The sequence below is a fragment of the Panthera leo genome, chromosome E3 (genome assembly GCF_018350215.1).
Source record: "Panthera leo isolate Ple1 chromosome E3, P.leo_Ple1_pat1.1, whole genome shotgun sequence".
NCBI lineage: Eukaryota > Metazoa > Chordata > Mammalia > Carnivora > Felidae > Panthera > Panthera leo.
In genome coordinates, this window is record NC_056694.1 from 15,477,463 (window position 1) to 15,497,758 (window position 20,296).

The 20,296-nt window shown below is 38.4% G+C and overlaps 1 protein-coding gene across 3 annotated transcripts in view; it reads right to left on the minus strand.

Annotated features, from left to right (window-relative positions):
- The window catches only part of TPST1 (tyrosylprotein sulfotransferase 1), a 159,839-nt gene that overhangs the window by 36,556 nt on the left and 102,987 nt on the right, over window positions 1-20,296 (minus strand). The window lies entirely within an intron of this gene.

Sequence of the window (20,296 nt, forward strand, 5' to 3'; positions counted from 1 at the left end):
AGAAGAAATAGATATTTAGGGGCACCTGTGTGGCTCAGTTGGTTAAGCATCCAACTCTTGATCTCAGCTCAGGTTATGAGGTCACAGTTCATGAGACTGAGCCCCGCATTGGGCTCTGCACTCACACCATGGAGCCTGCTTGGGATTTTCTCTCTCCTTCTCTCTTTGCTCCTCCCTGGCTCTCATATTCATTCATTCATTCATTCATATTCTCTCTCTCTCTCTCTCTCTCTCTCTCTCTCTCTCTCTCTCTCTCTCCCCTTCTCCCTCTCTTTCCCTCCCTCTCTTTCTCAAAATAAAATAAACTTTAAAAAAGGAGGAATAGCCTGTTATAGAAAAATGATACATAATTTGAAATCATCCCTGTTGTAGACTGCAAAAGTGGCCTTGGTTAGTTAGAAAAGGCTTGAGAGGTCCTAGATATTTAGCTGGGCTGACTGATAGTGAAGATCTTCCCCTACATGAAGCCCATTAATAAAGAATGGGAGAGGTGATTGTTTTTTCAAAATTACAAATCTCAACAAAAGACCATGAAGCATACAAAGAAACAAGGAAATAAGGCCCACAAAGGAACAAAATAACATGCCTAAAGAAACCTAGATATTTACAAATCGTACATCTGATAAGGATTTAATATACAGATCATATAATGAACTTCTAGAACTTGACAATAAAAAATCAAATAACTTTATTTAAAAATAGGCAAACGACTTGGACATTTCTCCAAAGATGATATACACAGGACCAGAAAGCACATGGAAAGATTCTCAATATAGCTACATATTGGAGATATACAAATCAAAACCACAATGAGCCATAACTTCACATTCATTAGTAATCCCATTATTATTACTAGAGAAAAACAACAAGCCAGAAAATAACAGGTGTGGGCAAGGATGTGGAGAAGTTAGAACCCTTGTATACTGTAATGTAATTATGAAATAGTATGACTCAGCTATGGAAAACAGTATGGCAGTTCCTCAAAAAAATTAAAAAGAAGATTACCATATAATCCAGCAATCCTGCAGGGTCTCAAAGAGATATTTGCACCCATGTTCATAGCAGCATTATTCACAAGGTGGAAGCAACCCAAATGTCCATCAATGGATGAATGGATAAACAAAATGTCCTATGTAGATATAATGGAGTATCATCCAGTTTTTTTAATGTTTATTTTTACTTATTATTTAAAAAAATTTTTTTTTAATGTTTATTTATTTTTGAAAGAGAGAGAGAGAGAGAGAGTGCAAGCAGGGGAGGTTCAGAGAGAGAGGGAGACACAGAATCTGAAGCAGGCTCCAGGCTCTGAGCTGTCAGCATAGAGCCTGACATGGGGTTCAAACTCACAAACCATGAGATCATGACCTGAGCTGAAGTTGGACGCTTAACCGACTGAGCCACCCAGGCGCCCCTATTTTTACTTATTTTTGAGACAGAGAAAGAAAGCATGAGTGTGAAAGGGGCAGAGAGAGGGAGCAGGAGACGGAGAATCCAAAGCAAACTCTGAGCTGTCAGCGTAGAGCCAGACGTGGGGCTCGAACTCACAAATCACGACATCATGACCTGAGCCAAAGTTGGATGCTTAACCAACCAAACCATCCAGGCGCCCCCTGCCTTTTTTTAAATGTGTCATCCAGTTTTTAAAAGAAAATCCTGTTATGTGCTACAACATGGATAAATCTTGAGGACATTATGCTAAATGAAATATACTAGTCATGAAAAAGACACAACTGTATAACCTACTTATATTATGTACTTAAAGTATAGTCAAATCCAAAGATAGAAAGTGGCATGGTGGTTGCTAGGGGCTAGGGGGGAAGGGAGAAATGGGGAGTTGTTGTTTAACGGATAGAGTTTGTTCTGCAAGATGAAAAAATTCTGAGTATCTGTTTCTTAGCAACGTCAGTATACTTTTTTTTAAATTTTTTAAAAATGTTTGTTTATTTTTGAAGGAGAAAGAAACAGAGTGTGAGTGGGGGAGGGGCAGAGTGAGAGGGAGACACAGAATCCGAAGCAGGCTCCAGGCTCTTGAGCTGTCAGCACAGAGCCTAACTTGGGGTTCGAACTCACAAACTGTGAGATCGTGACCTGAGCCGCAGTCAGACGCTTAACCGACGGGGCCACCCAGGTGCCCCATGGATTTTAATTTTTTGTTAATGTTTATTTATTTTTGAGACAGAGGGAGCCAGAGCATGAGAGGGGGAGGGGCAGAGAGAGAGGGAGACACAGAATCTGAAGCAGGCTCCAGGCTCTGAGCTGTCAGCAAGGAGCCTGATGCGGGGCTTGAACCCACAAACTGTGAGATCATGACCTGAGCCGAAGTCGGATGCTCAACCGACTGAGCCACCCAGGCGCCCCAGCAATGTCAATATACTTAATACTACTGAACTGTACATTTAAAAATGTTTAAAATCATAAATTTTATGTTATGCATTTTTACCACAATAAAAAATGTCAATTCTAGGTAGGTTGTGACCTCAATTAGAAAGGTAAAGCATTAATGTTTTCAGATATAACACAGAGAATATCTTCATGGCCTTGGATTATGAAAAAGATTTATTCAATGATATAACAAAAACACTAAACTAATGGCAAAGACACCAGATTAGGGATTAAAATTGAGAACTTTCATTCTTTTTTAAAAAAAATGTTTATTTATATATGTTGAGAGAAAGTGCAAGTGGGGGGGGAGGGGAGGCAGAGAGAGGGAGAGAGAGAGAATCCCAGGTAGGCTCCAAGCTCAGTGAGGAGCATGGCATGGGGCTTGATTCCACCATGGCCAAGATCAGGACGTGAGCTGATGTCAAGAGTCTGATGCTTAACCGACTGAGCCACCCAGGTGCCCCAAGAACTTTTATTCTTGAAAAGACTTAGAGAAAAGGCAAGTCAGGTAAGTGAGAGAGGATTTGTGAAATACATATTAAACTGTACATAAAAATATGTAGAGAATTCCTAAAGATCATTAAGGGAAAAGCAAATAATTCAGTAGGAAATAGGGTAAAAGACTTAACTAGGCATTTTATAAAATAGTGCAGTTGCAAATACCATATGGAAAAGTGTTTACTCTCATTAGTTTTTAAGTACATATGAATCTTAACCATAATGAAACATCACTGTGCATCTACAAGAAAACACTAAAATTTTATTTTTTTTTTTATTATTTTTTTTTTTAATTTTTTTTAACGTTTATTTATTTTTGAGACAGAGAGAGACAGAGCATGAACAGGGGAGGGTCAGAGAGAGGGAGACACAGAATCTGAAACAGGCTCCAGGCTCTGAGCTGTCGGCACAGAGCCCGACGCGGGGCTCGAACTCACGGACCGTGAGATCGTGACCTGAGCCGAAGTCGGACGCTTAACCGACCAAGCCACCCAGGCGCCCCGAAAACACTAAAATTTTAAAAGATTGATTCTAACAAATGCTGTGGGGAATAAGTTTAGGAATTCCCTGAGCCTGCACTGATGGGCTAACAAGGCACCTTTCTTTTGTTAATCAGCTCTGCTCTGGGCAGCATCACCCGCAGCACAGTGGTCTATAGCCCTATTTACCTGTTTACCTAATTTGGTCCTTCCTTCCTCTGAAAGCAGCTTTCTGCTATAGTACTAAATTGGGGGTGCTTTCACCCTGAACACTCTGAATCATGCTTACCTAATATACCTTTGTATTGGGTGCCTTTGCCCCCCCCCCTTTCTATTCTGGGGGACTTTTCCCCCCCTTACTTTATTCTGGGGGCCCTTTGTCCTCCCCCCACTCTATTCTGGGGGCCTAATCTTGTTTACCCAAGCTTGGGTGTGAGCATTCTATGGCTCTGTAATTCTTTATGCCTTGTTAGCCCATCGGTGCAGGCTCAGGGAATTCCTAAGTTTATTCCCCACAACTGGCAATGTGCAACAAGGGAAATTCTCATATATCCATTGGTGAGACAATAAACTGGTATAATCACTTTGGAAACCTCTTTGGCATTATCTCCTAAATTTAAACATACAAATACCCTTTGACCCATCACTTTTACTCTGTGAAGGAAAAGATTAACTCAGCAGGCCCAGGTTGCTCACATGGTGCATATTCCAATGAAAGGTCTGTTTTCAGGACTGGCTATTGCTTGGCTCTTGGATCTGAGTTCTGAGTGCTCTGTCTATAATGTTTGTGCACAATTGGACCAGGCTGTACCAGTATGAGCAGATAGTTTATGTTAATAATTTATTTATGGTGAACACCTGCTTTTTCTCTGCGGGGTCTGGAGCATGAGAAACTGAAGCTAGTCATGCAGGCACTACATGCCTGTGACCAATCCCCAGTAAAAACCCTGGATACAAAAGCTCAAGTGAGCCCCCTGGTTGGCAACAATCCGTATGTGCTGTCACATATATTGCTAGGTGAATGAAGCATATCCTATGTCACTCCATTAGAGGGGACATTTGAAGATAGCACCTGGTTTCCTCCGGAGTTCAATCCTAAGTGCCTTTTCCCCTTGCTGATTGTACTTTGTATCCTTTTTCGGTAACCAACTGTAACTGTGAGTATAAGAATTATGGATTACTGTGAGTAGTCTTGGCAACTCCTAGCATAACTCTCAGGAATATTCTCAACAAAAATGTACATTCATTTTTACCTAAAGAAATTCACAAGGATATTTAAAAAAATTTTTTTTAACATTTATTTATTTTTGAGACAGAGAGAGACAGAGCGAATGGGGGAGGGTCAGAGAGAGGGAGACACAGAATCGGAAGCAGGCTCCAGGCTCTGAGCTTTCAGCACAGAGCCTGACGCGGGGCTCCAACCCACGGACCGTGAGATCATGACCTGAGCCGAAGTCGGCCGCTCAACTGACTGAGCCACCCAGGCGCCCCCACAAGGATATTTTATATCAATATTAAAACATTCCTAAAACTACAAACAACCAAAATGTCCAAATAGTTATATAATCAAAGTATAACATCAAATAACAAAAATGAACCACTGTGAAATCCAACATGAATCCCATAAATATTACATGAAAGAAACCAGACAAAAATGAATACTGTCAGTGCCCTCAAGCAAAAGACTACCAGAAATATAGCTGTAGTTGAACATGCCGAGTTTATTACTCATTTCAAGCAAGGACAAACCCACATCATGGGGAAATGTGGGGTGTCTCAGTAAAAGAGCACTGGAAACCATACATGATTAAGGAGTTTGCTCTGGATTGGGTGCTGCCAACAAGAAGGGATGATTCTATGACTTTATTGTACCTAGAGGAAGGCAGACAAGAAGCAAGACTAAAGCGATTATTGGTAAGAAAGCAGTAGTCACTCATATTAGACAAGAGGTGGATATTTGATATTCTGTAGTTTGCAAAGTAACCGTAATTTTCTCCATGCTTAGACAAAAGTATCAAGGGGTCTTGTCTTTTCTCAGTTCATTATGGTTAAAAAGTAATACTGTCCAATGTTGGTATTTTGTGAGATCATTTTTTAAAAATTTTTTTTTAAATGTTTATTTATTTTTGAGACAGAGAGAGACACAGCATGAGCAGGGAAGGGGCAGAGAGAGAGGGAGACACAGAATGTGAAGCAGGCTCCAGGCTCTGAGCTGTCAGCACAGAGCCCGACGCGGGGCTCGAACTCACGAACTGTGAGATCATGACCTGAGCCGAAGTCGGATGCTTAACTGACGGAGCCACCCAGGCGCCCCAAGATCATTTATATCAAATAGGAGACCAGCATGTCCTAGTGGTGAGCACAAAGCCAGCTTTTAATAAACTGTTGCCTAGATGCTGTGTGTGATCAGTTCCTGTTTGTCACAGACTGATTTTTCTTTCCTCAATATGTATTGTATGACTCCATTTATATGAAACTTAAAAACAAGCAAAATCAAATCCATTATAAATTCAGGACAGAAGTTATGGTTAGAAAGGAGGAGGGAATGATTTGGAGGGGCAGGAAGGAGGCTGTTGGGGGTACACTTACTGTCTCCTTGAAAAGGAAAAGAAGCATCTCTGGGTTAAAACATGATCCCATTTACAATTGTACCAAGAACCACAAAATACCTAGGAATAAACCTAAGCAAAGATGTAAAAGATCTGTATGCTCAAAACTATAGAAAACTTATGAAGGAAATTGAAGAAGATACAAAGAAATGGAAAACATCCCATGCTCATGGATTGGAAGAGTAAATATTGTTAAAATATCAATAGTACCCAAAGCAATCTACACATTCAATGCAATCCCAATCAAAATTGCACCAGCATTCTTCTCAAAGCTAGAACAAAGAATCCTAAAATTTGTATGGAACCACAAAATACCCCAAATACTCAAAGTAATATTGAAGAAGAAAACCAAAGCAGGAGGCGTCACAATCCCAGACTTTAGCCTCTACTACAAAGCTGTAATCATCAAGACAGTATGGTATTGGCACAAAAACAGACACATAGACCAATGGTCCAGAATTGGACCCACAAATGTATGGCCAACTAATCTTTGACAAAGTAGGAAAGAGTGACCAATGGAAAAAAGACAGTCTCTTTAGTAAATGGTGCTCGGAGAACTAGACAGCAACATGCAGAAGAATAGAACTAGATCACTTTCTTACACCATACACGAAAATAAACCCAAAATGGATGAAAGACCTAGATGTGAGATAGGAAACCATCAAAACCCAAAAGAAGAAGGCAGGCAACAACCTCTTTGACCTCACCCACAGCAATTTCTTGCTCAACACATCTCCAAAGACAAGGGAATTAATAGCAAAAATGAGCTATTGGGACCTCATCAAGATAAAAAGCTTCTGCACTGCAAAGGAAACAACCAACAAAACTAAAAGGCAACCAACAGAATGGAAAAAGATATTTGCAAATGACATATCGGATAAAGGGCTAGTATCCAAAATCTGTAAAGAACTTACCAAACTCAGCACCTGAAAAACAATCCAGTGAAGAGATGAGAAAAAGACATGAAAAGACATTTTTCCAAAGAAGACATCCAGATGGCCAACAGACACATGAAAAGATGCTCAATGTCACTCCTCATCAGGGAAATACAAATCAAAACCACATTGAGATACCACCTCACACCAGTCAAAGTGGCTAAAATGAACAACTCAGGAAACTACAGATGCTGGAGAGGATGTGGAGAAACAGGAACCCTCCTGCACCGTTGGTGGGAATGCAAACTGGTACAACGACTCTGGAAAACAGTGTGGAGGTTCCTCAAAAAATTAAAAATAGAACACTATGACCCAGCAATAGTACGACTAGGAATTTATCCAAAGGACAGAGGAGTGCTGATTCACAGGGGCACATGTACCCTAATGTTTACAGCAGTGCTTTCAACAATACCCAAATTATGGAAAGAGCCTAAATGTCCATCAACTGATGAATGGAAAAATAAGATGTGGTTTATATATACAATGGAATACTACTTGGCAAGGAGAAAGAATGAAATCCTGCCATTTGCAGCAACGTGGATGGAACTGGAGAGTGTTATGGTGAGTGAAATAAGTCAGTCAGAGAAAGACACAGATCATATGTTTTCACTCATATGTGGATCTTGAGAAACTTAACAGAAGCCCATAGGGGAAGGGAAGGGGAAAAAAATAGTTACAAACAGAGAAGTAGGGAGGCAAACCATAAGAGACTCTTAAATACACAGAACAAACTGAGGGCTGATGGGGGGAAAATGGGTGATAGGCATTGAGGAGGGCACTTGTTGGGATGAGCACTGGGTATTGTATGTAAGCGATGAACCATGGGAATCTATCCCAAAAACTAAGAGCACACTTTACACACTGTATGTTAGCCAGTTTGACAATAAACTATATTAAATAAATAAATAAACAAACAAATAAATAAATAGCTAGCAGAAACAAACTGGCAATAGCCTGCACAACCTTCATTCAATTATGAAACATGATCAGTAGATTTTTGCTACAATATGAAGCCTTTGTACACTCTCGTCTATCAATTTATTATTTATGAGAAAGTGTCATTTGTTAAAATGCAAAATATATTAGGTGAAAAAAATACATGAAGGTTCACATGAAGGCCACTGATGTTTATCCAAGAGTTCAAGTCCCCAAAATGAATGTCTGAACAAAGCAACATTGAACTTCTATCAAATTCAACTACTCTGATTCAACAAAAACAAAATATAGGAAAATTTGGGGATGGTATCTATGTCTCTAAGAAAGTGGACATAAACGGTTGATTAAAAAAAAGAAATCTAGGAATTTCTCAGTAGTTGAAACACCCAAGATCACTCTGATGTTTTAAAAATTACCATAAGGGCATCTGGGTGGCTAAATTGATTAAGCATCCAACTCTTGATTTTGGCTCAGGTCATGATCTTATAGTTTGTGGGTTTGAGCCCTGCATCAGGTTCTGTGCTGACAGCGCAGAGCCTGCTTGGAGTTCTCTGTCTCCTCCTTTCTCTGCGCCTCCCCTGTTTGCATGCTGTCTCTCAAAAATAAATAAATAAATAAACACTCCTTTAAAATGTCATAAAATACACATATTCAAAAAATAAGCAAGGAACAAGAGAATATTTTAATATAGCAGGCAGGTTAAAAAGAGCCAAAAATATAACTGTTAAAGTTAAAATGTATTGGGTTGGTTAAAGAGAATAGAAACAGATGAAGAGAGAATGAGAGAATTAGAAAATGAATCCAAAGAAATTACCCAGAACATAGCAGACAGACAAGACAGAAAACATGAAAGAGATGTTAAAATATTTAGAGGGCAGAATGAAACATTTTAATATTCAACTAACTGTGGAGTCCAATGACAAACTGGAGAAAATGGAAGAAACACAACTTTCAAGGAGAAATGGCTGAGAATTTTACAGAAGTATTGAAATATAGGGATTTGCCTAAAATAGGTACACAGAGCCAAATAAATAAAAGAAAAAAGCCACTGTTAGATATATTGTAGTAAAATAGTACAGTTGTGTGTATGTACATGTATCTCCCTATATATACATAGGGACACCCACCTGATAAAGATCTTAGATGCAAGTACTCAAGAAAAAGGCAAGTGGTAAACATGTACATAAACATAAATAAATATTGTCTACAGATAATAATAATGATTCTAACAAGTGGGGTTAAAAAAAAGAACTGAAATAGTCAACAGTAACAGCAAAAGCATTAAAAGGGTGGTTATCTAAGGGTAAATGTTTATGTGGAGATTTAAAATATCAAACAGCTTTACATTTTATCAGGTAGAGCTTGGACAGTAATACTTTAAGACTAACAAAAGAATATACGTCTAACTTCTAAAACAGCAGGAGGGGAAGATGGAATTTTAAAAATCAAGCAAAAAGAGAGATAGCTAGAACACAAAAGAAGTGGGGAAAATAAGAAAATACTTGAAAATAGAGTTTTAAAAAGTAAGGACAGGGGCTCCTGGGTGGCTCAGTTAGTTGAGCATCTGACTTTGGCTCAGGTCATGATCTCATGGTTTATGGGTTCAAGCCCCACTTTGGGCTTTGTGCTGCCAGTGTGGAGCCTGCTTTGGATTCTGTCTCCTTCTTTCTGTCCCTCCCCTGCTCGTGCTTTCTCTCTCTCAAAAAGAAATAAACATAATAAACATAATAATAAACATAATAATAATAATAATAATAATAATAAAGTAATCCTAATAAATGTAGAAAACTTGCTAGAAAAAGGATATTTGCCAGATTAAATACAATTCTAGCTACAGGCTAAGAAACCATTCAAACACAAAGACTTAGAAATGTTGAAATTTACAAAATAGAAAAAGACATACAAGGGAAGTTACAACCAAAGTCAGGGTAGCTATATAAGTACTAAAAAAAAAAAAAGTCTTTTAAAGATAGGGTTGCCAAATTTAGTGAAAGTAAACAAAACCGAGGACTATGTAAGTTAAATTTGTATTTCAGATAAATGATGAATAGTTTTTAACATTACTTAGGACATACACTAAAATTTATTTGTTGTTTATCTGAAATACAAATTTAATTGGGCATTCTGTATTTTATCTGGCAACTCTACTGTAAGACAAAAAGCATTTTTAGTGACAGAATCTTTAGATTATGATAAAGTGCCCAATTTGCCAAGAAATGGTAATGATTGTAAACTTGTAAGCTCCCAATAAAGTAGCCTCAAAATAAAGCAAACTTTGACAACTTCATGAAGAAATGGACAAACCTGGGGTGCCTGGGTGGCTCAGTTGTTGAGCATCTGACTTCAGCTCAGGTCATGATCTCACAGTTTGTGGGTTCGAGCCCCACATTGGGCTCTATGCTGACAGCTCAGAGCCTGGAGCCTGCTTCGGATTCTGTTTCTCTCTCTGTCCTTCCTCTCTTTCAGAAATGGACAAACCCGTCATGGTGGACAAAACCTCTATCTTGTCTCTCTGTGCTGTCAGTGGCTGCTTTCCTCAGGAGCTACGGCACCCAAGTGCAGTTCCTCCAGGTTTTCACCACAGTGGCAAGTGGCAAGTGGCAAGTGGCAAGGCCTCTCTGCAGGCCTACGGGTGGTAATGGCTTCTCTTTCTTTCTAGTTATTGGCCCTTTCTCATTCCTTGTTGACTCTTAACCATGGCCACATTTCAGTAAAGCAACCCTTCAATAAAATCTTGTTGACTAAACTCTTTAAAGTGTGCCATCTGTTTCCTGTCACTATCATAACAAATACAAGTAGGTGCAGAATTATGGAGAGTGTAATAGTGTTGGAAAAATCAGCATCTTGTGATTATCATAATAAAGACTGCTGTGGGCAAAAATCATCAGTGGTTGCTAAATCTAGGTTGAAAAGTCTAATGAAAAGCAAGATATTCACACAGTCTTAAAGTGTAAAGTTGCTTTAATTGAAAGGGAGAAAATAATAAATGTAGAGTGGAAACACTGGAAAAAACACCTTCACAAACAGAAAAATTAACATCCCCAAGGAAGAACAGACGAACATCATATGCCTCCAGATATGATTCCTTAAGAATGAAACAAAACCATGTATCTAGTATCCTGCTGGGAATGTACAGTCTGATTTAACCATGAGGAAACATCAGACAAACCCACAGTTAGGGACACTGTATAAAATAACTTGCCTCAATTCTTCAAAAATGTCAATGTCATGAAAGACAGAACATATGAGGAAATGTTACAGATTAAAGGGAACTGAAACAACAACATGGAACTAAACACAATATGTTACCTTAGACCAAAACCTATACTGGTAGGGGGGAAAAACTAGAAAATACATTACTGGGACAATTGACAACACTGAAATACAGACCATAAATCAGATAAAAGCATTATGTCAAGGTGAAGGTTTCTGAATTTGAGAACTGTACCAAAGTTATGTAAGAAAATATCCTCACTCTTAAGAAACATTAAAAAAGCAAAGGGGCATGGTGTATACAATATATCGTCAAGTTATAAATGAATAAATAACATAATACAATATAGTGTGTATATGTGTGTTATTGTAAAATGAGAAAACAGAAGTAAACCTAGTAAATATATTTTATACACATACAGAGAGCGAAAGAGAGGAGGAGGAGAAGTAGTAATAGTAGGGGGAGGTTGGTGAAGGACAGAATTATGGCCAAAAGATACAAAATGACTAAATCTAGGAAAGGATATACAGGAGTTCTCTGTATTGCTCTTGCGACTTTTCTCTCTGTTTTAAATTATTTCAAAGGAAAAAGTGCTATGGATATTGCTCCATGAACACTCTTTGTTACACTTGAAAATATGATGAAAGATATTGATTCTATTTCCAGGAAAATCAATTTGCATCGACATACATAAGTTTGCATATTATTTTAGGGAGTTCAAAGATACCATAGACTATGTGCACGTTAAGAACCATTGCTCCATTATTTCTAACATCCAGTACTGCAAAAGAGAATTCTGCCATCAGCATAGTTTTTATTTTTTTTGTAGGTAACCTATTATTTTCTGTCTCATTATATGTAGGTTCCCCCCCCCCCACAATATTTGAAATTTTAGAAATACCACCAAATATGGTACCGACATGTTTTTTTCATATGTTCTTTAGAAAATGGTAAGCCCTTTTATTCTTCAGGTCATTTTCAGCCTTAGAAACTTTCTTTACAATGACAAATTTGATTGATGCTTCTGTTCCATTTCTTCTGATTTTTCCTTTGGAGATTTCTATTCACTGGTTAATTTTCAATTTTCTGTCTTTCATATGCGTGCTTTTTTCTACCTATCATTTCCATCTCCGTCCTTTCAGTGTTCATTCTAGAAGAACACCCCAAGTGTGGTCTCTATGTCATTAATTTGGCTTTTTTTTTTTTTTTTTTTTTTGTAGCATCAGTTCTGCCCTTTATCACATGCTTCTTATACTCCAGATATGTTGTTTACCTGGAGCTGTGACTTGAGAATGGATGCAGAAAGACAGAGCGACTACAGAAAGAGGGGAGAGATACCAGGGTTAGGATGTTCTGCAGACCAGCTAACAACTCTAACTTCTTCATTTTCTAGTCAGGGCAGCCCTTTCAGTCTGGAGTTAGAAATGGATAGTAAAGGTGAGTCCAATCCTCGGTTTGCCTTCTTTGTGGCCATTGGTAAAGCTGGGATTAAGGAAGTGACACGAGGGGTGCTTGGGTGGCTCAGTCAGTTAAGTGTCTGACTTCAGCTCAGGTCATGATCTCACAGTTCATGAGTTCCAGCCCCACATCAGGCTCTGCAATGACTGTGGGGAGCCTGCTTAGAACCCTCCATCTTCCTCTCTCTCTGCCCTCCCCTTCACACATGTTCTCTCAAAAACAAACATTAAAAAAAAAAAAAAAAAAAAAAGGAAGTGACATAAATGTGGTCCTCAATGTAATCAATGATGAAATTATTGGAAAATTTCCCCATTCTTTAGCATAAAGCTCTTTCATATCTATCTTTGTTCCTCTTTATTAAAGTTTTAAGGAATTTTTATTTAAAAATTGTAAACATTTTTATTCATTTATTTTTGAGGGGGTAGGGGCAGACAGAGAGAATCCCAGGCAGGCTCCATGGCATCAGTGCAGAGCCCAATGTGGGGCAAAACTCTCGAACTGTAAGACAATCATCTGAGCTGAAACCGAGAGTTGGACACAATTGACTGAGCCACCGAGGTGCCCTTCTTTATGGAATTTTAAACGATTGGAGGGGTGCCTGGGTGGCTCAGTTGGTTGAGTGACTGACTCTTGATTTTGGCTCAGGTCATGATCTCACAGTTAGTGGGTCTGAGCCTTGTGTCAGGCTCTGTGCTGACAGAGCAGAGCCTGCTTGGGATTCTCTCTCTGCCCTTCCCCCACTCATGTGTGTGCTCGCATGCTCTCTCTCTCTCAAAATAAATAAATAAACTAAAAAAAAAAGGCCAGGAGGCACCTGGGTGGCTCAGTTGGTAAGCATCTGACTCTTGATTTCAGCTCGGGTCATGATTTCACGGTTCATGAGATCAAGCCCCACGAAGGGTTCTGTGCTCACAGCACAGAGCCTGCTTGGGATTCTCTCTTTCCACCCCTCCCCTGTGTGCTGTCTCTCTCTCTCTCAAAATAAATAAACATTTTAAAAAATGGTAATTGGAAAAAGCTGTTTCAGGCACTGGAAATCTGATACCGAGTTAGCCTAGAAGTGTCTTTTCCCATATTTTCCCCTGATGAGGAGCACAGGGTAAAAAAATGACTTCTAATTATTCTGGTTTATTATATTCCCATCATAGATGTGAATCGTCTAAGAGTTAGATATTATTGTTTAGTACAATCATTTCTGAATGTTTACAATATGTATTAATTGACATAAAGAGAATTGGTTTCTTTCTATAAAATTCCAAGGGAAACTGTAAATAGCTACCCAACCCACTCTCAACAATAGCCAAATTATGGAAAGAGCCTAAATGTCCATCAACTGATGAATGGATAAAGAAATTGTGGTTTATATACACAATGGAATACTACGTGGCAATGAGAAAAAATGAAATATGGCCTTTTGTAGCAACATGGATGGAACTGGAGAGTGTGATGCTAAGTGAAATAAGCCATACAGAGAAAGACAGATACCATATGGTTTCACTCTTATGTGGATCCTGAGAAACATAACAGAAACCCATGGGGGAGGGGAAGGAAAAAAAAAAAAAAAAAAGAGGTTAGAGTGGGAGAGAGCCAAAGCATAAGAGACTGTTAAAAACTGAGAACAAAGTGAGGGTTGACGGGGGGTGGGAGGGAGGGCAGGGTGGGAGGGAGGGCAGGGTGGGTGATGGGTATTGAGGAGGGCACCTTTTGGGATGAGCACTGGGTGTTGTATGGAAACCAATTTGACAGTAAATTTCATATATTAAAAAATAAAAAAAAAAAAAAAAAAAAAAAAAAAATAGCTACCCAACCAAACCTCTTGGCTGCAAATGTTCTCTTTCTCAAAAGGTGGTCTCACTAATGAAGGCAGAAAGAGAAAAATGAGAGGAACGACAGAACTTGCTTCTTTTGTTTAAGAGACTGGATTCCTCACAGGCCTTCAGATAGGGTCACACCTGAAAACAACTGATGTTAAAGCTGGTTTAAATGTATTATATCAGAAATGACTTGTACACACAACAAAGGGGCTCCTTTGACATCTGATCTAGGTAAGTAAAAAACAAAGAAGATGACTCATTTTATACAGCAAAAAAGCAAATATGGATGCATGAAACTCATTACCCCCAAGAGGATTTCTGGCAGAAAACAAATTATTGGTATACACTTATGAATGACTGTGCCAAAATGGTGACAGAGAATGAGACAAGATTTGACTTTGAATGATGAGTCACAAAGAGCACAGTCTTGCTGTGGCTACTCCCTTGGGGTAGTCTCAGATTTTAGACTGACCCAGTGGACAAATTCCTGGGTTTCTAAGACCAGTTTTTATGCCTTTATTTTATTACAAATTTTTAATGTTTATTATTTATTTTTGAGAGAGAGAGAACGTGCAAGCAGGGGAGGGGCAGAGAGGGACACACAGATGCAAAGCAGGCTCCAGGCTACGAGCTGTCAGCACAGAGCCTGACAAGGGGCTCAAACTCACAAACTGTGAGACCATGACCTGAGGCAAAGTTGGATGCTTAACCGACTGAGCCACCCAGGTGCCCCCAGTTCTTATGCCTTTAAAACACAATGGAAAATTTTCTGTCATCTTATCATGATCTTATTATTATTTCTACGTCATGTCTTTTCTAAATACCTACATCTTCTTCCTGTATACAAACCCATCTTTGCTTCTTCGGAAGCAAGTAGGTGTTATGCCTAGAACACTTATTTACTTATTACCTGTTTAATAATTGAAGCCTTAAAATGATACATCTAAACGCTGACTGAAGTATTCTGAGAGATGGTAAAATGTACAACTCTGAACTTCCTCATACATTCTTCATAAAATGCCCTAAGGAAACAATTCTGCCTATTTTCAAAGTCAAGGCAAAACTCTTGGGCAGGGAGGGAAGCCAAATTAAGGAACTGAACTTAATTCTACAGTTGTTGCTTTGAAGGTCTATGAAAATTTTAAAAGAGTAAGTATTCTTTTAACTAAAACAGCTAAAATTTGAGTACAAAAAAATCAAGGAAATGAGGAATAGCTAAAGATTTATCATCCTCCAAATTCACCAAGAATAGTATTAGTTGGAATATTCCTACTATGGCCCAGAAGCCCAATTAAAGGAAAGGAGTCCAAGGGGGAATTTTTCCTGGATGTGAATTAGACGATGTCTCACATAACTGTGGCAAGAGCAGAGTCGAAGATGATATTCACAGACAGCCAGAACCAGGACTTCAAATAATGCCAGACTCTCTTGGACTCCCTCTGCTTGCCTCACTGGGTGGGCTTTATTCCTGGTACACACTGAAGAGTAGGAGTCCACTAGCATTAACTGCTAGTTACTGCTTAACGCTACAATAACAGAATAACTGGTTAAAAGTAGCTCAAACATATAAGAAGTCCAGAGGTGAAGTGAATGGTCATTCCTGAGCTGTGCTCAGTAGCTCAGAAATCAAGGGTCTCAGGCCCTTTCCTTGTCTTCCTTTTATCATCTTCAGGGTATCAGTGATACCTTCTCTTACAACCTCAAGACGGCTGCAGCACAGCCATGCATAATGTTCTTCCATAGCAGTGTTCAAAAAGCAGGAGGGGAAGGATGAGCTCTTTTCACAGAATTCTTTATTTTTTTTCCAGAAAATTCAATGTCTCCCAGAAAACTCTAAAAGACATCTCCTTACATAGCTTTGCCTAAGTAAAAATTGGCCACATCCTTATCCCACCTCTAAGAAAGTCTGGAAAAATTAATATCAGGAATTTTTAGTTTATTTTTTAAGAGATAGTTCCTACTACAGGAAAAGATGGAACGGGCAAGCAAAAATGTCTAACACTTCTACTAACAGTTCCTATGCCTTATATCAAGTTCCTTCTTGCTTGCAACTGTGGGTTCTACACCCTGATATCTGCTTTTCCATTTGACTATTTGCTCTGCATTAGTACTGTCTATTCAGGTTTCCAACGCATATTCCATTTATACTTTGATCTGCTTTTCAGCTCTCTCTTCAGGTTTAGTAACAAGGTCTTTAAACTGTTTTCTGGCTTGACTCATGTGCCCTGAGGACTCTGTTCCTCCTACCTGCTCGGTGACTCATAGATGCTTCAAGTATAGATGATCATATCCTATCTCACCCCTACTTTAGATTCCTACTCAGTGTAATGAACAACTCCATCGAGCTTCTTCCTACCAAGGAATGCGTTTGGTAAATAAGTTCAATTTTGGTCACCAAGTTTCAGGTCTCTGTGAGCACGTAGGTGGAAGGATTCAAATGGCAGATGGAAATATGGAGCTCGGAGCTTAGGAAAGAAAACCACTAGGAGATACCAAATTTATGATCATCAGCAAATAGGCTGTAATCGAAGCCACATAAGGGGCGCCTGGGTGGCTCAGTCAGTTAAGTGTCCGACTTTGGCTCAGGTCATGATTTCACGGTTTGTGAGTTTAAGCTCGGCATTGGGTTCCGTGCTAACAGCTCGGAGCCTGGAGCCTGCTTCAGATTCTGTCTCTCCTTCTCTCTCTGCCCCTTCCCCGCTTGTACTATGTTTCTTTCTCTCTCTCTCAAAAATAAATAAACATTAAAAAAAAAAAAGCCACACGAGTGGATGAGTTTGATTAAGGAGGCCACAAAACAGAAGTCCTTAATCTGATGGGCTTCAGGGACATCTATGAATTCACTGAAATTGTGGGTAAAATTCTGTGTATCTATGTGTCGGTATTTCTAAGATAGGAATCCATACATTTCATCATGTTCTCAATTAGGTTTATAAATCTAAAAAGATAGAGGGCACTATTTACTTAAATGTGCCACAATTTTGGGATTAGAGACTATGATGGGAAAGAGTATGGAATATGTTAGTATTTAATTTCCAATTTACCCTCTGAGTCACAGCAACCACCAAGCACATGATTTTCTATTCAAAATTGGGCAATATGTCCCCAAAATATGCTGACTCAGAGACCAAAACTTCCAGGCTACACAGAACTGTATGAAAACCAGCACGTTTAGTCCTGGAGCTTTGGATTCTATATTCCTGGTCAAAATGTGAATTTCTTCCCACTCCCATCCCATAAATAAAGGGAACAATCTCCTGAGCCATCTTCTTTCTCTGGAGCCATTCTCACATCACATCTGACAATCAAAGATCACTTTCTAAGCATTACTTTAGGAAACTTCATGATCATCAATGCTGCATATAATAGCATCTGAATTTTTGCAGGCAAAAAAGCTTTGAAAAAACATAGGATTTGGATTACAAGAAGGGCTACGAAACCCAACCCCACAAAACAGGAATGCCAGCTTGTATGCATTATCATGAAGTGCTCAAAAATGCAATTATAGTTCACACTTTATCTTTTTTTGGCTCAAAATTATTTGTCACTTTAGAAATAGAGATGGGGGAGGAAGGTTTTTATCCAGTGTGAATTCAGAAACCCTTTAAAAAGCCACAGATGTGTATGAAACAAATTCTCTAGTCACATGGATTCAAACCACAGCATTCTTCCCAACCTTTCAAGCAGACCAAGGATAATGTAGCCAGTCAACTTGCATGTAGGAAAACTATAGTGTCTATTGCCTGGAAAACCTCTAAACATCATTTGTACATATTTCTGGTTTATAAAAAACATTCTGATATCATACAAAAGAGAAAGCTAGGAATTACCAATTATCAAGAGATTATCAAGGACTATGATAATGGATGCTAGATTGATGTGTACTTCATCTTTAGCAGAATGTAAACCTTTTTAAAACTTCAGAGATAGTTCATAAAAGAATGTGTACATGTAGGTAATAACTGGAAAATGTTCAGCTACATTAATCAATGAAACCTATTAAAATCAGCAAAAATCAAAAATAAAATTACCTATATTATATGGATAGTCCAAAAGATTAAAAAGAAATTATCAACATGTATCAAGCAACTTAAAAAATTTCAGATACTTGGACCTGGTTTAATTCTACTTTTTTTAGTCTACGTTAGAAAAAGACACTAGGGGTGCCTGAGTGGCTCACTCATTTGAGTGTCCGACCCTTGATTTCTGCTCAGGTCATGATCCCAGGGTTGTGGGATCAAGCCCTGCATCAGGCTGGGCTCCATGCTGAGCATAGAGCTTGCTTGGGATTCTCTCTCTTTCTGCCTCTAACCCTCTCCCTGACTTGCATTTTCTTTGTCTCTCTAAAAAAATAAAAAACAAAACAAAAAGAGATGAAAATGTAATTTGTACCAAAAAATGTATTTTGTGCAAAGATGTTCACTATAATATAATTTGTCAAACAAAATTGTAAGCAACAAAAGGAAAATGGTGAAATGAATTATAGGACATATACTAGGGAAATATATTTTACTTGTTCATTCATTTACTGACCTACTACTGTGCTTCAGAAAGGATTTGAGGTAGCTCATCTGGTAATATATTATGTAACCATGAAAAATTATGTTTAAAAAGCAACATGCTAACGAACATTAGGAGGAAAGGGCTGGATACAAAATCGTGTGTGTGTGTGTGTGTGTGTGTGTGTGTGTGTGTGCGCGCGCAAAAGTAAGATTATAAAACAATGCTATCTTACATTATACAATAAGCAGGGAAGGAAGGGAAAACCATAGAAATAAGAATGGTGTGTGTATGGTTGGTAACAGAGGTGAATTTTATTCTCTTATCTTTTTAATTTTATAAGTTGTATAAGTTTACATTCTTATAATAAAATGTTTGTAGATATGAAATCATAAAAAAGGATAAAGATTATGTAAAAAGATCTGCCTGTATATATGATGGTTTATAAGAAGACAGATAGCTCTTCCTATATAGCTACTATAAACTAAAAAAGGAAAATGTAAGTATATAATCCTTAAGAGAAAAAAATCTGCATGGAAATTAACCTCATGAAATGTAAGTGTGTTTGTCAATTAAAGGTATCAAAAGAAGGACAGAATAAAGAGATGATTTAAGATTGCAGAGAGAGAAGGACACTGACACAAGCAAGAGAATACTTGAGAAAAGCAAGGAATTTTCATCTTGAAATCAAACAGCCTATCAGTGAACTTACACTAACATAGCTGTGTTGTTTAAACTGCAGTCTCAGACAAGAATGCATGTAGAGTCAGAGGGTAGAATTGTGGTTGCCAGGGGCTGGAAGGAGAGGGAATGAGTAATGACAGTGTAGTTTCAGTTTGGGAAGATGAACTTCCAGAACTTTTTTCATCTGGGTGGTGGCGGCAAGTACACAAGCAACGTGGGTATACTTAATACCGCCGAACTACACACCTATAAATTGTCAAAATGGTAAATTTAATGTTATGTATATTTTACCACAATAAAAAAAGAATACATTAAGGTCTGATTTGCAATAAATTACACTCGGAAATGTATATATTCAGATTAGCTGAGTTTTCAGCTTGTCTGAAACAATATTTTATAAAGATGTTAGCATAATTTATTAAGAGAAAAAGCTGTAATTACACTTTAATACAACTTTCAATCGCAAGGTTGCTTATTACACCTCTGTAATAATTCTTCTGATGTAGCCAGTGTTCGGTTTTCAAGTATCAAGAAATCATGCCTCATTTAAGCAAAGGTTTACAAGTAAAGTAAGCTATTAGGTTCAAAGGAAAAAAAAAATCCTAGAAGTGAGGGCACTAATAATTCTGGTATTTCCAGCACATCTGTGGTAATCGGCTATGAGAATAAATCTCCCCAACAATCAGCACCATTCCTAGAAACTGCACAAAAAAGATTAAAGAACTGTCCCCATACTTCCTGGGAAGAGCCACAGTTACCCTTAAAATGCAGGAAGAGTTCTCATGAT